This window comes from Lissotriton vulgaris, chromosome 7 (assembly GCF_964263255.1).
Source record: "Lissotriton vulgaris chromosome 7, aLisVul1.2, whole genome shotgun sequence".
NCBI lineage: Eukaryota > Metazoa > Chordata > Amphibia > Caudata > Salamandridae > Lissotriton > Lissotriton vulgaris.
This window is the reverse complement of record NC_141695.1, coordinates 1376205247-1376222138: the sequence shown is the minus strand read 5'-3', so window position 1 is coordinate 1376222138 and position 16892 is coordinate 1376205247.

Genomic DNA, 16892 nt, shown 5'->3' with positions numbered 1-16892 from the left:
TGTTAATCATTGGAACATAGAGGGAAATCATCACAAAACAATGAATTATCACACGAATAAGGATAAACGTGGCACAAGATAACATACTGCAAGAGGCATGTGAGCCAAAATAAGGGCAAATGAGGAGAATACAATACGCTAAAAATAAGTAAAAAAAGTAAAAAGAGGTATAAGAGCCCAACCACAGATGTGAGAAATAACAAGTGAGAGGAGAGGGAAAGACAACAGGACAGATAAGCGAAAAATGGCGGCGTCATGTAAAGCTAGTAAACATGGCAACAAATCCTAGTCAAGTTGAAATAGAACAAGAATCTTGATTCTAAGGTGGCGCCATGCTAAACATTTGGCAAATGGGCCAACAGACAAACAATGACGCCTAGACTAAGCGAGAGGGAGAAAAGCTAAAAACTTAAACAGATCTACACAGACCAGACCACCAAATTGTTGGGAAGAAGAAGCATTACAGGAAGCTTTTCAAATCTTCAGTCAAGTTAAGGCCGTTAGGGGCTTTGGTATCGAGGGACAGAATGAGTTGGGTTTCACCTCCCCGGCTAGGTGGGGGCACTGAACAGAGAACCGTGTATTGGAGGTCCTTAAGTTTCTTGTTATGAACCGCTCCAAAGTGTCGGGCAACCGGGTAACTGCTGTCACTGTTGACAATGGCCCTTATGTGCTGCAGTATTCTTTGATGGACCGGCAGTTTGGTACTGCCAATGTATTCCAAGTTGCATGTGCACTTGAGTTTATAGACCACGAACTCTGATCTGCATGTGAGGTGCTCCTTGATGGGAATGGGAGTGTTACTGAAAGCAGTAACGTAGTGAGTGGCATTAGTGGCAAAATTGCAAGCACGGCAGGAGGTACATTTAAAAAAGCCCATTTTGGTGGTTTTGTTAGGTTTTGGAGGATTTTCAGGTGCAGTTCTATCGAGCGCATCACGCATGGATGGTGCACGTCGGAAAGTAATGGTCGGTGTTTCACTTAGTATTGGGCCTAAGACTGGGTCAGTCAGAATAATCGGCCATTCAGTGCCTATGATGCGCCTGATTTTGTGCTCTTGTGAGCTAAAAGTAGTTATGAGCCTGACAGTGCGCTGGGAATCATCCTGGTTATCATTTGTGCTATTTGTGCGGTGCTCCCTGGGCTTAAGCAGTGTGGCCCTATCTAGTGATGAAGCTTTGGCCAAAGCTTGATCTAGTATGGCTCTTGAGTAGCCTCTTTGCAGGAAACGTTGTTTGGATTCTTCGAGGCATGTTGCAGAAGAATCAGGGTCACTGCAGATTCTGCGAATGCGAATAAATTCGCCGAATGGGATACTGCGGATGGTATGAGCAGGATGGGAGCTATGTGCGTGCAGGATGGAATTTCCCGCCGTACTCTTTCGATGTAGTTTGGACATGAGGGTATTATCCCTGATGAACAGTTGTACATCCAAAAATTCAGCTACAGTACTGCTAAGGTTAGCAGTGAATTTCAGGTTTAGGGTGTTGTTATTGCAGTCTGATACAAATGAGAGGGCTTGGTCTTGGGTGCCCTTCCAGATGATGCAAATGTCGTCTATGTAGCGCCAGTAATGCGCGATACAAGGCGACCAGTGCGCATGTGTGGCTCTGAGCTCGTGCTCCTCCCACCAATCAACATGAAGACATGAATAGCTGGGGGAAAAATACGAGCCCATAGCCACACCGCGCAATTGCTGGTAGATGTTGTTCTTGAAGCGGAAATAGTTGGAGGTCAGGCACAGTTTGATCATGGCAATCAACATAGAGTTGTGTTCCCTGAAACAAATGGCACGTGAATTAAGAAAATATTGACATGCATTTACACCATGCTGATGGTTGATAGAGGTGTAGAGGGATTCGATATCAAGGATCAAAAACAAATAGTCACTGCACCAAACAATATTACCAATCTTGGTCAAAAAGTCAGTGGTATCTTTTAGAAAAGAAGGAAGACTCGCCACATGGGGCTGGAGAAAGAAATCAACGTATTTGGAAATATTTTCCGTCATACACCTAATAGCTGATATGATGGGTCGACCTGGTGTAGGGGTAACAAGTTTGTGCACTTTAGGCAGAAAGTACAAGTACGGTGTTACTGGATGATCTTTGGATAGAAAGTTGCATTCATCCTTAGTAAGGAGACTCAGTCTTTTCCACGAGGTCAGCTGTTTGCGTATCAAGTTGTGATTCTGGACCATCGCAAACTGTGATGAGAGGGTATAGCAAGTTGCGTCAGACAAGTGTCTTTCTGCTTCCATGATGTAGTCTGTGGTTTTCCAGAGAACAGTGTTGCCACCCTTATCAGCACTTTTGATAACGACATTGTTATCAGACTGTAGTTTATTAATGAGTAGATTGTATTGCCGGTCATTGTACTTGAGTTGTTTCCGTTGCATCATGATGGACCTGTTAAGAGCTTTCAGTTCAATAATAACACGGTCGCTGAAAATGTCAACAGCATCACGAGGCATGAGGGGAAAAAATGTAGACTTGGGTTTGAAGGGCGTAGTCACTGATCTGTTGACATTGAACACTTGACTGACAGTTGGCGTAGTTTGAGACGTACCCTCAAATGCTAGGTCGTAAAGGTCTTGCATATATATATATATATATATATATATTGAGATTGGAAGCGGAGGGTCGGCCCGCTGTACTGGCACGCCTCTTGGTTTGGTGCTCCGCATTTGCCGACAAACTTTTGGATTACGTGCATAGACTGCACAAATGCGACGCCCCCCCCCAGCCTGGACTTTGTGTGGGCAAGGGGGAAAGAGTAACAGCTGGTCTGTTGTGGAGTTGGTTCGAGGGATGCAATTTGCCATGTTCCACACAACTAACGAAGGAGCGGGACAAGCTGAGAACTGACTTTGTCAGAGCACAACTGTGTGCTTGTGGGGGGTCACTGTACCTGGCTCACTAAACTTCAGATGTCTGCGGTTCCTTTAAGTGTGTGGGAGGCACACTGCGAGTCATCTTGGGCCAGGGGAGGGGGAAACACTACAAGCCCTCCCCCAGAGATGTCATCCATTTTGGCCCAATGAAAAGACTCACCTGGCGATTTTAACCTGCCCGCGAACGTCCGTCTGAACTCTACCTTCTCAGCACAATCGGCATTGAGGAAGGCACTACGCCGAAACCGGTCTGCCTGAGCTGAAGGGAAAAGACAGCACGAACTTTCTGCAGTGCTGTAATTGGCGGCATTAAATCTTCTTGAAAACAATTCCAGCATGTGTCAGCTCGTTTTTTATGGAAAGCAGGATTGGAGGTGATATATATATATATATATATATATATATATTTATATATATATATATATATATATATATATATATTTATATATATATATATATATATATATATATATATATATATATATATATATATATATATATATATATATCTCACAGGACTGACACATGGGTACATCGCGCCCTGCTGCTATTGTTCCCCACCTCCATTTCTTTTTATCAAAGGACTCTCCCCCATTACATCAGCCTGTTCTGCTTGAACATGAAGCATTTTGGGAGTTGTGGTGCGGTGATGTTCAAACGCACTACAACAGGTGAGCAGCACAGCTTGGGGGAGGAGCGGACAGACGCCATCCATACAAAACAGCAGGGGTACTTACGGGACATTTCCGTCAGGTGTTGGGCGCTGAAGAAGGCAATGCGCCGAAATGCATCCGCAGCCACCAGACTGTTCTGTTTTAAGAAAGCCTCTCCAACCAGTCCCCCTCTGGGCTTCTGCTTCCTTCTCCGTGTGGAGGAATTTTCATGTATATATATATATATATATATATATATATATATATATATATATATATATATATATATATATATATATATATATATATATATATATATATATATATATATATATATATATATATATATATATATATATATATATATATATATATATATATATATATATATATATATATATATATATATATATATATATTACCTACTGGCGGTCGCCAGTAGGTATATATAGTTAGGATTTATTCTCTATGGGATTTTTGAAAATTCTATGTCTAATAACTTTGGCGTTTGTGGACGGAATTGGCTGAAATTTTCAGGAAAATGGAACATTTTGTTTCTGAGCAGCCCCTGACAATTTGGGGGGGTGTCATCAAGGGGGGGCGAGAAAAAAGGGGGGTTCCAAAACGCATTTTTCCAATGTTAATTTCCATAGGGCGGTTGGCCTCACTTTTAGCTCGAACGGCTGAATGGATTTGCACGAAACTTGGCAAAATTGTAGGGACTGTTAGCCCGATGTGCCTTTGCTAGGTCTCAATATATGTGCTCCAGTGGATTTTGAGTAATTTAGGTTCAAAAAAAGATATAAATCTGGGCGGAGCCTAACCACACATCTGATCTGATTGGCTGTCAGCACTTCATCCAAGAAGTGTTGGCAGCCATCTTGGGACCAATATACATGATAGCACCTCATTAAAAAGCATTGTAGTTAATAGAGGGTTTTAGGACTTTAGTTACATTATAAATCATTTGTTGATGGTACCATACTCGTTTTAGGAATTGTGGTGGGTTCTAAGGTGATTTTACCATGTGAAAAAACCTTCTGCTGTGATATCATGAATATTGTTTGAAAGAAAACTAATATCTCATGATTTTCCCACAGTGGTTTGGAAGGGGATCTATAAGCTAAACTGAAAGCATATTTTCTGTAAATTCACATTATCTTTCTCAGTCATGTGAAAATGAAGTCTGACATTCTCAGTAAAACATGTACATCCAACAAGGACAGAGACTGTCAGTTGATTCCTTTGTGTTCTACTGCAGCCTCCTAGAGTGTTCTAAAGAACAACTAGAGCGCTAACAGTCCTACTTATTACAAAGGTATGGCACACCTGAAGCCATCTTGATTGGAATAAAGTGGTAACTCTTAAAACATTTAATTTAAAAAGAAACAACATGAGTGGGTATATTTTGCCATAGAAAGTATGATTAGTGCTGCAGAATGAAAAATTAGGGCACATTTTGAGTGACTTCTCAAATCCTTTTCTATTTCATTAAAACATTCTGACATGCAGTCTCCCAAAATGGCCACCAGAGACAAAAGAGCCCAAATGTAGCCCAAATATCACCCAGATGTAGCCCAAGTATAGCCCAATGACAGAATGTCCCAGAGTGTTCTAAAGAACAACTAGAGCGCTAACAGTCCCACTTATTACAAAGGTATGGCACACCTGAAGCCATCTTGATTGGAATAAAGTGGTAACTCTTAAAACATTTAATTTAAAAAGAAACAACATGAGGGGGTATATTTTGCCATAGAAAGTATGATTAGTGCTGCAGAATGAAAAATTAGGGCACATTTTGAGTGACTTCTCAAATCCTTTTCTATTTCATTAAAACATTCTGACATGCAGTCTCCCAAAATGGCCACCAGAGACAAAAGAGCCCAAATGTAGCCCAAATATCACCCAGATGAAGCCCAAGTATAGCCCAATGACAGAATGTCCCAGAGTGTTCTAAAGAACAACTAGAGCGCTAACAGTCCTACTTATTACAAAGGTATAGCACACCTGGAGCCATCGTGATGGGAATAAAGTGGTAACTCTTAAAACATTTAATTTAAAAAGGAACAAAATGAGGGGGTATATTATGCAATAGAAGGTATTATTAGTGCTGCAGAAAGAAAAATTAGGGCACATTTTGAGTGACTTTTCAAATCCTCTTCTATTTCATTAAAACATTCTGACATGCAGTCTCCCAAAATGGCCACCAGAGACAAAAGAGCCCAAATGTAGCCCAAATATCACCCAGATGTAGCCCAAGTATAGCCCAATGACAGAATGTCCCAGAGTGTTCTAAAGAACAACTAGAGCGCTAACAGTCCTACTTATTACAAAGGTATGGCACACCTGAAGCCATCTTGATTGGAATAAAGTGGTAACTCTTAAAACATTTAATTTAAAAAGGAACAAAATGAGGGGGTATATTTTGCCATATGAATTATGATTAGTGCTGCAGAAAGAAAAATTAGGGCACATTTTGAGTGACTTCTCAAACCCTCTTCAATTTCATTAAAAAATTCTGACATACAGTCTCCCAAGATGGCCACCAGAGACAAAAGAGCCTAAATGTAGCCCAAATATCACCCAGATGTACTCCAAGTATAGCCCAATGACAGAATGCCCCAGAGTGTTCTAAAGAACAACTAGAGCGCTAACAGTCTTACTTATGACAAAAGTATGGCACACCAGAAGCCATCTTGATTGGAATGAAGTGGTAAGTCTGAAAACACTCAATTTAAAAAGGAACAACATGAGGGGGTTAATTTTGCCATAGAAAGTATGATTAGTGCTTCAGAAAGAAAAATTAGGGATCATTTTGAGTGACTTCTCAAATCCTCTTCTATTTCATTAGAAAAATTCTGACATGCAGCCTGAAACATGCACTTTGAATACCAGCAGCAGACGTCCCTGGTGAGCAGTAGCTTTACTACAGTGAACTAATGTGCAACTAGAGTGCTAACATTCAGAATTTATGGCAAATGTGTGACACATCTGAATGCCTTCTTGATGGAACCAAAGTAAACAAGCATTGAAAATGCAATAGATCTCGCCCTCGTTTAAGTTAAAGCCATTCTGTTTGTAATGAGGTGGCTTTTTAGCTTTGCTTTTATTAGTGTTTTTTCAACTTTCATGTAAATAACATGCATCTGTATGCATATAAGTATATGTATGCATGCATTTATGTTTGTATTTATGTAGATATACAGATGATATATGTTTATATATGTATGTATATATATATATTCACTGAAAAAACCATAGGCTATAGACCATATATAGTTAGGAATTAGCATTTACAAAACCTTGAAAATTCACTGAAAAAACCATAGGTTATAGACCATATATAGTTAGGAATTAGCATTTACAAAACCTTGAAAATTCACTGAAAAAACCATAGGTTATAGACCATATATAGTTAGGAATTCGCATTTACAAAACCTTATTTTACTCACACAAAACCATTGAAATTCCATATATAGTTAGTTGCACTAACTATATATCGCGCACCTGCAATCCACTGCTGATGATGTCACATATTACATCATTCATGACATGGTCAGTGACATCACTGATGACATCACTGATGACATCTCAAATGACATCACTGATGACATCTCAAATGACATCACTGATGACATCACTGATGACATCTCATTTGACATTACTGATCACATCACTGATGATATCATTCATATGATAATACGATGAACCTCTTCAGACTCTAATATAACCTTAGATACAATCAGTGTAAACAGACACTCACAGACTGTCACTCATCCATGGAGTTACTCACACACCTAGTCAGTCATGCAAAGAATCAATCACACCTCCATTTCCTCAACTATACAGTTATACAAACTTTACTTATTCAAACATATACTAACACATATTTACTCTCTTATACAATCCCTGATACAAGTTCACAATGATCCATACAGCCACTCACACATTCACTGGCTCTTATGCACAGTTATTTATATATGTCAACTCTCACATGTACTGTGTTTTACATATGTACTTACTTTGACATGTAGCACTGAGATATCCATTCACTCACCAATACACTCATGCACACAGGCAACCGCCCATACAGCTGTTTCCACATGCACTTTTGAAACCATACATCTAGTGAATCAACTGCTCACACATCTATGCACAGAGTCATACACCTCCCAGCCACCCACACACACACTCAGTCTCCCATACAAATACTTGGGCAACCAATCAATAACCCATATAGTTACTCATATAGCTACTTATCAACACATGCAACAGTTTACAGAACAACAGACATAATGATGCACAAATTAAGACAGTTTAGTCACTAACCCATGCACTCAGTGAGACACATTTAATCACTCACTCATACAGTCAGTCATGCACCTACTAAATCCTTCATCTAGACACTTATACATCCACTCATTCTTCAATATGTAAGACATATTTTAACTTTACAGAAACATACAGTCACTGGATGTTGTCATCAGTGATGTCATCAGTGATGTCATTTGAGATGTCATCAGTGATGTCATCAGTGATGTCACTGACCATGTCATGAATGATGTAATATGTGACATCATCAGCAGTGGATTGCGGGTGCGCGATATATAGTTAGTGCAACTAACTATATATGGAATTTCAATGGTTTTGTGTGAGTAAAATAAGGTTTTGTAAATGCGAATTCCTAACTATATATGGTCTATAACCTATGGTTTTTTCAGTGAATATATATGTATATATATTACCTACTGGCGGTCGCCAGTGGGTATATATAGTTAGGATTTTTTGGAATAAGGAATTCTGAAAATTCTATGTTGAATAACTTTGGCGTTGAAGGACGGAATTGGCTGAAATTTTCTGGAAAATGGCACATTTTGTGTCTGAGCGTCCCCTGAAAGTTTGGGGGGGTTTCTTGAAGTGGGGGCCGAGAAAAAGAGGGGGTCCCAAAACATGTTTTTAACATTGAGTTTTCCATAGGGCGGTTGGACTCACTTTTAGCTCGAACGGCAGAATGGATTTCTATGAAACTTGGCAAAATTGTAGGGACTGGTAGTCCGATGTGCCTTTGCTAGGTCTCAAGATATGTGCTCTAGTGGATTTTGAGTAAATAAGGTTAAAAAAAATATATATATCTGTAAGCGCGCCCCGGTACGCGCACCGGAGAGCGCTACGGGCGCGCTACGCGACTTGCACATGGAAAGCTGATTGGCTCTCGGGTGTCTGTAAACATTCTAAACAGTCCGGAGCGGCCGCCATCTTGTGTCTCGGTAGGATCGAGACACAAGAGGTGGCCAAAACAAAGGGGGAAATGACCATAAGGGGGCAGAGTAGATCCTCCCTGACCCCCTAGGTTTGATGTGGGGGCTTTAAAAGGGCACAGCAGGGCAAAAAAAAAAAACGTTTTTTTGCGGGGGGAGCGCCCGGTACGCGCACCGGGAAGCGGTCCGGGGAGCGTACTATGGGGAAAAAAGAATGATAGACTTTTCAAATATTGTATGTTTATTGATTGTTCTTTTTGTTGGATTTTTTTTTAATTTTTTTTATTTAAGTAGCAACATGTAGGTACCAATGCAGAGTCTAAAAATTAATATACACCGTCTCCTTTGTAGATATCTTGCATGTTGTTTCAGAAGTTAATGTGGTATATGGAATTCATATCATAGTCTGTCAGGAAAGCAGAAACAATATGGAGGCAGGAGATGATAAAGAGATGTTAAATACACATTGGAGAAAATATAGTTGGAGAAAGGAAGTAACTATGAGCAAACTTACTATGTAAAACAAAAAAGTTGCACAGTATATTTTAAGTCTCACTTTATATTATATCTTTTTGGGTACTATTTCATAATTTTCATATAAAAAAGAATAATGTCTCAAACAATTGTAACTTTTAAAATTTAAATTCATTGTTCTGATTTTTCTAAATCTAAAAGAATTTGTAACATTAATTCATCTGGTATGTCCTCCTTTTCATTCCATGATTCACATTCTTCAACACATTTAATTAATTCTTGGTCTACAGTGTCATCCAAAAAGTCTATTTCTTCTTTTTCTTCATTAGGATTGTTTTCAATCTTAATTTGAAATGAAATGTTATTTTCTTTTTGCTGTGCTTCCATTTTCTTGCTGTAAATTGCATAAAAAATAAATATATCAGTGGAGATAGGGCACTGTTGGGTTTAAGTTCAGATAGGTACTTGTGAGTTTTTAACAGTGAAGTTATCTTTGGGCACTGTATGGTTTCAGGCAGAAAGTAGAACTATTAAAAAGTGCCTGTGATGAAGCCTAAGCAAATTCATAATTATACCACAGAAGCCTAACTCAATCAATAATTTAAATAACTAAGCCTTTCTCAATGACTAACTCTTATAGAGGGACAGTATATAACTATCTGAAAACGTTTTCCTAAATAAATTTAAAGTGCATAACATAGTTCTCCTTTCAAATTTTTAAAATAACATCTTACCTTTCAAAAAGAAGTTTAAGTTGTCAGTGAAAATGCTCTTGAAATGTACTTCAGGAAGTAGTAGTCAAAATGGCTGTGTTTCTCTCTCTTTATATATATTCAGGTACATAACCAATCAAATGTCATGAAATAATAGTAGAAAATGAAAGTAACATTTTAATTGGTTGTCAATTCTAACACTTCATATGTGTTTTTGTCATGTAATTTACCTCAGGATATTTAGTCAGGCCTACAGCATAAATGTCTCAATGGAATTCCATCAAATTTGGGTAAATGGTAGGGACTGCTATGTAGTAGGGCTTATTCTATATTTGATGAAAGTGTCTCCAGTGGTTTTTCTGTAAATTACTTTCCCACCTTTTTTTAGCGAGCGCTTACCGGTGCGCGCCCGGTACGCGTACCGGCAGCGTTACAGGAGTCCTCCATTTTGTGTTTCGGTAGTATTGAGACACAAGATGGAGGGCAAACAATGTTCGGAATGGGTAGAAGGGGGCACGGTAGACACTTCCTGACCCTCTAGGTTTTCTGAGGGGGGCTTAGTACGCTCATATAGGCAAAGAAAAAAAAATTGCGTGGGGAGCGCCCGGTACGCGCACCGGTAAGCGTACCGGGGAGCGTACTTTGGTGAAAAATAGAGAAAAAAGTTAGAAAAAGATAAACGTTTTGAATGATCAGAGGTAGGGTAGCTCTGAAAAGAGCTATTGGGTTCTGTGGCTGATTTAGGTACCTACAAGTAGGTTCCAATGCACAGTCTTAAATTCAGGAGGAATATTCTATTCCCCTCATCGGAGAAGTGCACACCATCTCCTCTATCGATGTCTTGCATGTTGGAACGCAAGTTATTGTTGTATATTGAACCCATTCTAAAGTCTCTCATGTAAGCAGAAACAGATTTATTCACATGTTTCCGTGCTTTCTCAAATTGTGGACAAAATTGGGTGGAACAGTTCCATTTCTGTCTTTGGCATATATTGGAATATACCAAGGCACTTTGGGGAAAAAGTGTCATCAATTGTTGAAAGGTGTCCTTTAAAAGCATTTCCAGACCAACCCCAGTCATAGTGCCAAAATCATTTCCACCACAGTGCACTATTAAGAGGTCAGGGTTTGGCAGATGCATAAAAAAATTATATTAAAAACATATAAAATATATTTTTCCTTTAAAAGAAGAATACATTTTACAGCTTTTGATATTTGCTATTAAAAAACCATTGAAATTCACTGAAAAAAACATAGGTTATAGACCATATATAGTTAGGAATTAGCATTTACACAACCTTGAAAATTCACTTAAAAAACCATAGGTTACAGACCATATATAGTTAGGGATTAGCATTTACAAAACCTTATTTTACTCACACAAAACCATTGCAATTCGCATATATAGTTAGTTGCACTAACTATATATCGCGCACCCGCAATCCACTGCTGATGATGTCACATATCACATCATTCATGACATGGTCAGTGACATCACTGATGACATCACTGTTGACAACTCAAATGACATCACTGACAACATCACTGATGACATCATTCATGTGATAATACGATGAACCTCTTCAGACTCTAATATAACCTTAGATACACTCAGCGTAAACAGACACTCACAGATTGTCACTCATCCATGGAGTTACTCATACACCTAGTCAGTTATGCAAAGAATCAATCACACCTCCATTTCCTCAACTATAAAGTTATACACACCTTACTTATTCAAACATATTCTAAAACATATTTACTCTCTTATACAATCACTGATACAAGTTTTCAATGATTCATGCAGCCACTCACACATTCACTGGCTCTTATACACAGTAATTTATATATGTCAACTCTCACATGTACTGTGTTTTACAAATGTACTTACTTTGACATGTAGCACTGAGATATCCATTCACTCACCAATACACTCATGCACACAGTCAACCATCCATACAGCTGTTTCCACATGCACTTTTGAACCCATACATCTAGTGAATCAACTGCTCACACATCTATGCACAGAGTCACACACCTCCCAGCCACCCACACACACACACTCACTCTCCCATACAAATACTTGGGCAACCAATCAATAACCCATATAGTTACTCATATAGCTACTGATCAACACATGCAGCAGTTTACAGAACAACAGACATAATGATGCACAAATGAAGACAGTTTAGTCACTAACCCATGCACTCAGTGAGACACATTTAATCACTCACTCATACAGTCAGTAATGCACCTACTAAATTTTTCATTCAGACACTTATACATCCACTCATTCTTAAATATGTGAGACATATTTTACCTTTACAGAAAAATACAGTCACTGGATGATGTCATCAGTGATGTCATCAGTGATGTGACTGACCATGTCATGAATGATGTAAAATGTGACATCATCAGCAGTGGATTGCGGGTGCGCGATGTATAGTTAGTGTAACTAACTATATATGCGAATTTCAATGGTTTTGTGTGAATAAAATAAGGTTTTGTAAATGCTAATCCCTAACTATATATGGTCTATAACCTATGGTTTTTTAAGTGAATTTTCAAGGTTTTGTAAATGCTAATTCCTAACTATATATGGTCTATAACCTATGGTTTTTTCAGTGAATATATATATATATATATATATATATATATATATATATATATATATATATATATATATATATATATATATATATATATATATATATATATATATATATATATATATATATATATATATATATATATTCACTGAAAAAACCATAGGTTATAGACCATATATAGTTAGGGATTAGAATTTACAAAACCTTATTTTACTCACACAAAACCATTGAACCTATGGTTTTTTAAGTGAATTTTCAAGGTTTTGTAAATGCTAATTCCTAACTATATATGGTCTATAACCTATGGTTTTTTCAGTGAATATATATATATATATCACCATTCACACTTTCCCAAAGAAAAGAGAAGAGGCCACACGGGGAGTCGAGAACAGGCTTCCGTTTATTTCAGGGTCCCGGGTTTGACGAATGCATTTCGGCGTATGTGCCTTCTTCGGCGTCTTCCTCCTTAACGAGCCTCTCCCCAATTAGCTCCTTCTGTGAGTGTTCATCTCGAGGCACTGTGTTCCCTCCCCTTAATGCGGTCAGCACAGCGAATGGCAGCCCGTTTTGAATTTGGCGGACTCCAAATCCCAGCATGCGTAGTGTCAGCAGTGTCAGGTGGCTGGTGTAGAGGAGTGGAGAACAACGTGGTTTTGTGCCCTTACAGATGGGTGGGGTGGTTTGAGGGACGATGAACATCGCGGTGCCAGCTCTGTGTCCCCGTTTGACTGCAGCGCCCCTCCTTTCAGGTTAGTTGGAAAACTGGGGCTGTCAGATGCGAGACAGGATGCCCCCTCGAGATTAAATACCTCTGTCAGTTTCCTCCGCGCTGAAAATCCTGGCGGACATCTGGGTTAATCGATCCCTCGATAGTCTTTGAGCTGCAAGCAGCGTGTTTGCCAGTTAAACCCAGTGTCACTTGAAGCTGCAGGGCCTCTTTTCTGCGCGTCTGGCTGCGCAGTACAAATCACCATTCACACTTTCCCAAAGAAAAGAGAAGAGGCCACATGGGGAGTCGAGAACAGGCTTCCGTTTATTTCAGGGTCCCGGGTTTGACGAATGCATTTCGGCGTATGTGCCTTCTTCGGCGTCTTCCTCCTTAACGAGCCTCTCCCCAATTAGCTCCTTCTGTGAGTGTTCATCTCGAGGCACTGTGTTCCCTCCCCTTAATGCGGTCAGCACAGCGAATGGCAGCCCGTTTTGAATTTGGCGGACTCCAAATCCCAGCATGCGTAGTGTCAGCAGTGTCAGGTGGCTGGTGTAGAGGAGTGGAGAACAACGTGGTTTTGTGCCCTTACAGATGGGTGGGGTGGTTTGAGGGACGATGAACATCGCGGTGCCAGCTCTGTGTCCCCGTTTGACTGCAGCGCCCCTCCTTTCAGGTTAGTTGGAAAACTGGGGCTGTCAGATGCGAAACAGGATGCCCCCTCGAGATTAAATACCTCTGTCAGTTTCCTCCGCGCTGAAAATCCTGGCGGACATCTGGGTTAATCGATCCCTCGATAGTCTTTGAGCTGCAAGCAGCGTGTTTGCCAGTTAAACCCAGTGTCACTTGAAGCTGCAGGGCCTCTTTTCTGCGCGTCTGGCTGCGCAGTACAAATCACCATTCACACTTTCCCAAAGAAAAGAGAAGAGGCCACACGGGGAGTCGAGAACAGGCTTCCGTTTATTTCAGGGTCCCGGGTTTGACTAATGCATTTCGGCGTATGTGCCTTCTTCGGCGTCTTCCTCCTTAACGAGCCTCTCCCCAATTAGCTCCTTCTGTGAGTGTTCATCTCGAGGCACTGTGTTCCCTCCCCTTAATGCGGTCAGCACAGCGAATGGCAGCCCGTTTTGAATTTGGCGGACTCCAAATCCCAGCATGCGTAGTGTCAGCAGTGTCAGGTGGCTGGTGTAGAGGAGTGGAGAACAACGTGGTTTTGTGCCCTTACAGATGGGTGGGGTGGTTTGAGGGACGATGAACATCGCGGTGCCAGCTCTGTGTCCCCGTTTGACTGCAGCGCCCCTCCTTTCAGGTTAGTTGGAAAACTGGGGCTGTCAGATGCGAGACAGGATGCCCCCTCGAGATTAAATACCTCTGTCAGTTTCCTCCGCGCTGAAAATCCTGGCGGACATCTGGGTTAATCGATCCCTCGATAGTCTTTGAGCTGCAAGCAGCGTGTTTGCCAGTTAAACCCAGTGTCACTTGAAGCTGCAGGGCCTCTTTTCTGCGCGTCTGGCTGCGCAGTACAAATCACCATTCACACTTTCCCAAAGAAAAGAGAAGAGGCCACACGGGGAGTCGAGAACAGGCTTCCGTTTATTTCAGGGTCCCGGGTTTGACGAATGCATTTCGGCGTATGTGCCTTCTTCGGCGTCTTCCTCCTTAACGAGCCTCTCCCCAATTAGCTCCTTCTGTGAGTGTTCATCTCGAGGCACTGTGTTCCCTCCCCTTAATGCGGTCAGCACAGCGAATGGCAGCCCGTTTTGAATTTGGCGGACTCCAAATCCCAGCATGCGTAGTGTCAGCAGTGTCAGGTGGCTGGTGTAGAGGAGTGGAGAACAACGTGGTTTTGTGCCCTTACAGATGGGTGGGGTGGTTTGAGGGACGATGAACATCGCGGTGCCAGCTCTGTGTCCCCGTTTGACTGCAGCGCCCCTCCTTTCAGGTTAGTTGGAAAACTGGGGCTGTCAGATGCGAGACAGGATGCCCCCTCGAGATTAAATACCTCTGTCAGTTTCCTCCGCGCTGAAAATCCTGGCGGACATCTGGGTTAATCGATCCCTCGATAGTCTTTGAGCTGCAAGCAGCGTGTTTGCCAGTTAAACCCAGTGTCACTTGAAGCTGCAGGGCCTCTTTTCTGCGCGTCTGGCTGCGCAGTACAAATCACCATTCACACTTTCCCAAAGAAAAGAGAAGAGGCCACACGGGGAGTCGAGAACAGGCTTCCGTTTATTTCAGGGTCCCGGGTTTGACGAATGCATTTCGGCGTATGTGCCTTCTTCGGCGTCTTCCTCCTTAACGAGCCTCTCCCCAATTAGCTCCTTCTGTGAGTGTTCATCTCGAGGCACTGTGTTCCCTCCCCTTAATGCGGTCAGCACAGCGAATGGCAGCCCGTTTTGAATTTGGCGGACTCCAAATCCCAGCATGCATAGTGTCAGCAGTGTCAGGTGGCTGGTGTAGAGGAGTGGAGAACAACGTGGTTTTGTGCCCTTACAGATGGGTGGGGTGGTTTGAGGGACGATGAACATCGCGGTGCCAGCTCTGTGTCCCCGTTTGACTGCAGCGCCCCTCCTTTCAGGTTAGTTGGAAAACTGGGGCTGTCAGATGCGAGACAGGATGCCCCCTCGAGATTAAATACCTCTGTCAGTTTCCTCCGCGCTGAAAATCCTGGCGGACATCTGGGTTAATCGATCCCTCGATAGTCTTTGAGCTGCAAGCAGCGTGTTTGCCAGTTAAACCCAGTGTCACTTGAAGCTGCAGGGCCTCTTTTCTGCGCGTCTGGCTGCGCAGTACAAATCACCATTCACACTTTCCCAAAGAAAAGAGAAGAGGCCACACGGGGAGTCGAGAACAGGCTTCCGTTTATTTCAGGGTCCCGGGTTTGACGAATGCATTTCGGCGTATGTGCCTTCTTCGGCGTCTTCCTCCTTAACGAGCCTCTCCCCAATTAGCTCCTTCTGTGAGTGTTCATCTCGAGGCACTGTGTTCCCTCCCCTTAATGCGGTCAGCACAGCGAATGGCAGCCCGTTTTGAATTTGGCGGACTCCAAATCCCAGCATGCGTAGTGTCAGCAGTGTCAGGTGGCTGGTGTAGAGGAGTGGAGAACAACGTGGTTTTGTGCCCTTACAGATGGGTGGGGTGGTTTGAGGGACGATGAACATCGCGGTGCCAGCTCTGTGTCCCCGTTTGACTGCAGCGCCCCTCCTTTCAGGTTAGTTGGAAAACTGGGGCTGTCAGATGCGAGACAGGATGCCCCCTCGAGATTAAATACCTCTGTCAGTTTCCTCCGCGCTGAAAATCCTGGCGGACATCTGGGTTAATCGATCCCTCAATAGTCTTTGAGCTGCAAGCAGCGTGTTTGCCAGTTAAACCCAGTGTCACTTGAAGCTGCAGGGCCTCTTTTCTGCGCGTCTGGCTGCGCAGTACAAATCACCATTCCCACTTTCCCAAAGAAAAGAGAAGAGGCCACACGGGGAGTCGAGAACAGGCTTCCGTTTATTTCAGGGTCCCGGGTTTGACGAATGCATTTCGGCGTATGTGCCTTCTTCGGCGTCTTCCTCCTTAACGAGCCTCTCCCCAATTAGCTCCT